Source organism: Physeter macrocephalus, chromosome 11 (genome assembly GCF_002837175.3).
Source record: "Physeter macrocephalus isolate SW-GA chromosome 11, ASM283717v5, whole genome shotgun sequence".
NCBI lineage: Eukaryota > Metazoa > Chordata > Mammalia > Artiodactyla > Physeteridae > Physeter > Physeter macrocephalus.
The window spans coordinates 36,302,185-36,308,624 of NC_041224.1; the positions used below are offsets into that span (position 1 = coordinate 36,302,185).

At 39.1% G+C, this 6,440-nt stretch overlaps 1 long non-coding RNA gene across 1 annotated transcript in view; it reads left to right on the plus strand.

The window, feature by feature from the left end:
- The window catches only part of LOC114487045 (uncharacterized), a 32,580-nt gene that overhangs the window by 698 nt on the left and 25,442 nt on the right, over positions 1-6,440 (plus strand). The gene's annotated exons all lie outside the window — the stretch shown is intronic.

Below are 6,440 nucleotides of genomic sequence, written 5' to 3' on the forward strand. Positions count from 1 at the left end.
CGCTTCGGGGCGGGGGGGGGGGGGGCTGGAGGGGCAAAACAGGCAGAGTGACCTGGAGAGTGGAGTGGGCCCTAAATAGGCTCACTGTGCCTTCAAAGCTACAAGTATGTCGCCAAAATGCATATTGTCCAAAACCATCTCCCTTCCCAGAATGACTCCTGTTTTCCCTCTTGTGAATCCTGGCAGTTACCATTATTTTAACTTGCCACCAGGTTCTAAAAAGTGGCCGCTGAGAATTGACCTTCTTTGGCCTCATGCCAAGGCTGCCCAACTGCAAAGGTTGCTGCACCAGGGCGTGCAGATCGCTACAAAAATTTAAATCTGATGGCAAGAAATTGCTAGTTCCTGGAGGGTAAGGCAAATGCCGCATAGGTCTTTGTATCCCTCATAACCATAAGCACACACCTTCCCGTAGTAGGAACACAAGTTGGTTTTTATTAACATTCTTAGGGCTTAGAATGTGGCAAACCTTGTTCTAAATTCTTTACACAGATGTTAACTCCTTTAATACTTAGAGCGAGAGACACTATTGTTATAGCCGTTTATAGATGGAGAAACTGAAGCACAGAGAGGCTAAGTGTTCAAGGTCACACCACCACTGCATGGCACATCTGAGGTTCAAGCTTCGACGATCCGAGGCATGTTCATGTGCTCAGCACTAGGCTGCTTTTCGACCGCGGTAAAGTTTAACTGAACAGATAGCCCGATGAGCTACAGGCCATGAATGTCATCGTGGTTCCCAAATGGGAGAGCTTAGTTTGGACTGGTGCAGTTGGGAAGGGAGCAGATGCTCTGGAAAATAAAGGTGGGCAGGTGTTAGGAAGGAGGAGAGGTGGATGAATGCCTCTGTAGGTGGTGAGGGGGCGAGCTGATTGGAGTCACACACAGCTCCCAGGAGGAGGTTCCATAAGTATGACAGTAATACCAGTGCGTCTTTGTTATTCCCTCCCCTGACTAGCTTCTGGACGGAGTTACACAGACTCACAGGCTCCACAGCCTTCCCACTCTCTTCCTCACTTTCCCCATCTGATTTCTGCTCCTCCCGTTCTGGCGTGACCTACGCACCGTCAAATGCCGTGGCCTTTGTAATTTGTCTCTCTTAGGCCCCATCGCCAACCCCCAGGAAACCGCTCATCTGCTTTCTGTCACTATAGGTTAGTTTACATTTTCTGGAGTTTTCTATAAATGGAATCATATGGTATATACTCCTTTTATTTGGCTTCTTTCACTCAGCAGAGTAATTTTGAGATTTACCTATGTTGTTGGGTATATCAATTCTTTCTTTCTCTCCTTTCTTTCCTTCCTTCCTTCCTTCTTTCTTTCTCTTTCTTTCCTTGCTTCCACCTCCCTCTCCCTCTCTGTCTCTTTCCTTCTTTATTTCTCTTTTTTTTTCATTATTTTTATTGGAGTATAATTGTTTTACAATGTTGTGTTAGTTTCTGCCGCACAGCAAAGTAAATCAGCCATACACATATGCACATCCCCTCCCTCTTGGACCTCCCTCCCCACCCCATCCCATCCAACTAGGCCATCACAGGGCACCGAGCTGAGATCCCTGTGCTATACAGCAGGTTCCCACTAGCTATCTATTTTACACATGGTAGTGTATTTATGTCAAACCTAATCTCCCAATTCATCCCACCCTCCCCTTCCTCCCCTGTGTTCACACGTCCATTCTCTACGTCTGCATCTCTATTCCTGCCCTGCGTATAGGTTCATCTGTACCATTTTTCTAGATTCCACATATATGCGTTAATATACGATATTTGTTTTTCTCTTTCTGACGTACTTCACTCTGTATGACAGATTCTAGGTCCATCTACATCTCTACAAATGACCCAATTTCATTTCTTTTTATGGTGGAGTAATATTCCATTATATATATGTACTACATCTTCTTTATCCATTCATCTGTCAATGGACATTTAGGTTGTTTCCATGTCCTGGCTATTGTAAATAGTGCTGCAATGAACATTGGGGTACATGTGTCTTTTTGAATTATGGTTTTCTCGGGGTATATGCCAAGTAGTGGGATTGCTGGGTCACATGGTAGTTCAGTTTTTAGCTTTTTAAGGAAACTCCATACTGTTCTCCATAGTGGCTATATCAATTTACATTCCCACCAACAGTGCGAGAGGGTTCCCTTTTCTCCGCACCCTCTCCAGCATTTACTGTTTGTAGATTTTCTGATGATGGCCATTCTGACTGGTGTGAGGTGATACCTCATTGTAGTTTTTTTTTTTTAAGTTATTTTTAGCATTCAGGATTTCTTTTTTTAATTTTATTTATTTATTTATTTTTGGCTGTGTTGGGTCTTCGTTTCTGTGTGAGGGCTTTCTCTAGTTGTGGCAAGCGGGAGCCACTGTTCATCGCAGTGTGCAGGCCTCTCACTGTCACGACCTCTCTTCTTGCGGAGCACAAGCTCCAGATCAGCAGGCTCAGTAGTTGTGGCTCATGGGCCTAGTTGCTCTGTGGCATGTGGGATCTTCCCAGACCAGGACTTGAACCCGTGTCCCCTGCATTGGCAGGCAGATTCTCAACAACTGTGCCACCAGGGAAGCCCCTCATTGTAGTTTTGATTTGCATTTCTCTAATAATTAGTGCTGTTGAGCATCTTTTCATGTGCCTCTTGGCCATCTGTATGTCTTCTTTGCTGAAATTTCTGTTTAGGTCTTCCACCCATTTTTTGATTGGGTTGTTTGTTTTTTTGATATTGAGCTACATGAGCTGTTCATATATTTTGGAGATTGATTCTTTGTCTGTTGCTTCATTTACCAATATTTTCTCCCATTCTGTGGGTTGTCTTTTTGTCTGGTTTATGGTTTCCTTTGCTGTGCAAAAGCTTTTAAGTTTCATTAGGTCCCATTTGTTTATTTTTGGTTTTGTTTTAATTACTCTAGGAGGTGGGTCAAAAAAGATCTTGCTGTGATTTACGTCAAAGAGTGTTTTCCCTATGTTTCCCTCTAAGAGTTTTATAGTGTCCGATCTTAGATTTAGGTCTTTAATCCATTTTCAGTTTATTCTTGTGAATGGTGTTAGGTAGCATTCTAATTTCATTCTTTTGCATGTAGTTGTCTGGTTTTCCCAGCACCATTTATTGAAGAGACTGTCTTGTCTCCATTGTATATTCTTGCCTCCTTTGTCATAGATTAGGTGACCATAGGTGCGTGGATTTACCTCTGGTCTTTCTATCCTGTACCATTGACCTATATTTCTGTTTTTGTGCCAGTACCATACTGTCTTGATTACTGTAACTTTGTAGTATAGTCTGAAGTCAGGGAGCCTGATTCCTCCAGCTCCTTTTTTCTTTCTCAAGATTGCCTTGGCTATTCGGGGTCTTTTGTGTTTCCATACAAATTGTATAATTTTTTGTTCTAATTCTGTGAAAAATGCCATTGGTAATTTGGTAGGGATTGCACTGAACCTGTAGATTGCTTTGGGTAGTATAGTCATTTTCACAATATTGATTCTTCCACTCCAGGAGCATGGTATATCTCTCCATCTGTTTGTGTAATCTTTGATTTCTTTCAACAGTGTTTTATAGTTTTCCGAGTACAGGTCTTTTGCCTCCTTAGGTAGGTTTATTCCTAGGTATTTTATTCTTTTTGTTGTGATGGTAAAAAGGATTGTTTCCTTAATTTCTCTTTCTGATCTTTTGCTGTTAGTGTATAGGAATGCAAGAGATTTCTGTGCATTAATTTTGTATCCTACAACCTTACTGGATTCATTGATTAGTTCTAGTAGTTTTCTAGTGGCAACTTGAGGATTTTCTATGTATAGTATCATGTCATCCGCAAACAGTGACAGTTTTACTTCTTCTTTTCCAATTTGTATTCCTTTTATTTCTTTCTGCTCTCTGATTGCCATGGCTAGGACTTCCAATACTATGTTGAATAAGAGTGGTGAGAGTGGACATCCTTGTCTTGTTCCTGATTTTAGAGGAAATGCTTTCAGTTTTTCACCATCGAGAATGATGTTTGCTGTTAGTTTGTCATATACGGACTTTATTATGTTGAGGTAGGTTCCCTCTATGCCCACTTTCTGGAGAGTTTTTATCATAAATGGGTGTTGAATTTTGTCAAAAGCTTTTTCTGCATCTATTGATATGATCATATGGATTTTATTCTTCAATTTGTTAAAATGGTGTATCACATTGATTGATTTGTGTATATTGAAGAATCTTTGCAACCCTAGGATAAATCCCACTTGATCATGGTGTATGATCTTTTTAATGTGTTGTTGGATTATGTTTGCTAGTATTTTGTGGAGGATTTTTGCTTCTATGTTCATCAGTGATATTGGTCTGCAATTTTCTTTTTTTGTGATATCTTTGTCTGGTTTTGGTATCAGGGTGATGGTGGCTTCATAGAATGAGTTTGGGAGTGTTCCTCCCTCTGCAATTTTTTGGAAGAGTTTGAGAAGGGTAGGTTTTAACTCTTCTCTAAATGTTTGATAGAATTCGCCTGTGAAGCCATCAAGTCCTGCACATTTGTTTGTTGGAAGATTTTTATTTGCACTTACAATTTCATTACCTGTGATTGGTCTGTTTATATTTTCTAATTCTTCCTGGTTTGGTCTTGGAAAGTTGTACCTTTCCAAGGATTTGTCCATTTCTTCCAGGTTGTCCATTTTATTGGCATATAGTTGCTTGTAGTAGCCTCTTATGATCCTTTGTATTTCTGTGATGTCAGTTGTAATGTCTCATTTTTCATTTCTAATTTTATTGATTTGAGTCCTCTCCCTATTTCTCTTGATGAGTCTGGCTAAAGATTTATCTCTTTTGTTTATCTTTTCACAGAACAAGCTTTTCGTTTTATTGGTCTTTGCTATTGTTTTCTTTGTTTCTATTTCATTTATTTCTGCTCTGATCTTTATGATTTCTTTCCTTCTATGAACTTTGGGTTTTCTTTGTTCTTCTTCTTCTAGTTGCTTTAGGTGTAAGGTTAGATTGTTTGAGATTTTTCTTGTTTCTTGAGATGAGCTTGTATTGCTATAAACTTCCCTCTTAGAACTGCTTTTGCTCATCCCATAGGTTTTGGATCATTGTATTTTCATTGTCATTTTTTTCTAGATATTCTTTTATTTCTTCTTTGATTTCTTCAGTGGTCTATCAGTTATTTAGCAGTGCACTGTTTAACCTCAATGTGTTTGTGTTTTTTACAATTTTTTCTGTGTATTGATTTCTAATCTCATAACATTGTGGTCAGAAAAGATGCTTGATACGATTTCAATTTTCTTAAACTTTCCAAGCTTTATTTGTGACCCAAGTTGTGATCTATTCTGGAGAACTTTCCATGTGCACTTGAGAAGAAAGTGTATTCTTCCACTTTCGGGTGGAATGTCCTGTAAATATCAATTAAGTCTATCTGGTCTATTGTGTCATTTTAAACTTGTGTTTCCTTATTTATTTTCTGTCTGGATGATCTGTCTATTGGTGCAAGTGGGGTGTTAAAGTCCCCCGCTATTATTGTGTTACTGTCGATTTCCCCTTTTATGGCCTTGTTTTTATGGGTCTTTTTCTTCTCTTGTGTTTCCTGCTTAGAGAAGTTCCTTCAGCATTTGTTGTAAAGCTGGTTTGGTGGTGCTAAATTCTCATAGTGTTTGCTTGTCTGTAAAGCTTTTCATTTCTCCGTTGAATCTGAATGAGATCCTTGCTGGGTAGAGTAATCTTGGTTGTAGATTTTTCCGTTTCATCACTTTAAATATATCCTGTCACTCCCTCCTGGCCTGCAGAGTTTCTGCTGAGAAATCAGCTGATAATCTTAACGGGATTCCCTTGTATGTTATTTGTTGTTTTTCCCTTGCTGCTTTTAATATTTTTTATTTGAATTTAATTTTTGTTAGTTCAATTAATATGTGTCTTGGTGTGTTTCTCCTTGGATTTATCCTGTATTGGACTCTCTGCGCTTCCTGGACTTGGGTGGCTATTTCCTTTCCCATATTAGAAACGTTTTTGACTATAATGTATTCAAATATTTTCTCAGACCCTTTCTCTTTCTCTTCTTCTTCTGGGACTCCTATATTTCGAATGTTGGTGCATTTAATGTTGTCCCAGAGGTCTCTGAGACTGTCCTCAATTCTTTTCATTCTTTTTTCTTTATTCTGCTCCACGGCAGTTATTTCCACCATTTTATCTTCCAGCTCACTTATCCATTCTTCTGCCTCAGTTATTCTACTATTGATTCCTTCTGGAGTATTTTTAATTTCAGTTATTTGTTGTTCATCACTGTTTGTTTGCTCTTTAGTTCTTCTAGGTCCTTGTTAAATGTTTCTTGTATTTTATCCATTCTGTTTCTGAGATTTTGGATCATCTTTACTATCATTACTCTGAATTCTTTTTCACGTAGGTTGCCTATTTCCTCTTCATTTATTTGGTCTTGTAGGTTTTTACCTTGCTCCTTTGTCTGTAACATATTTCTTTGTTGTCTCACTTTCTTGTT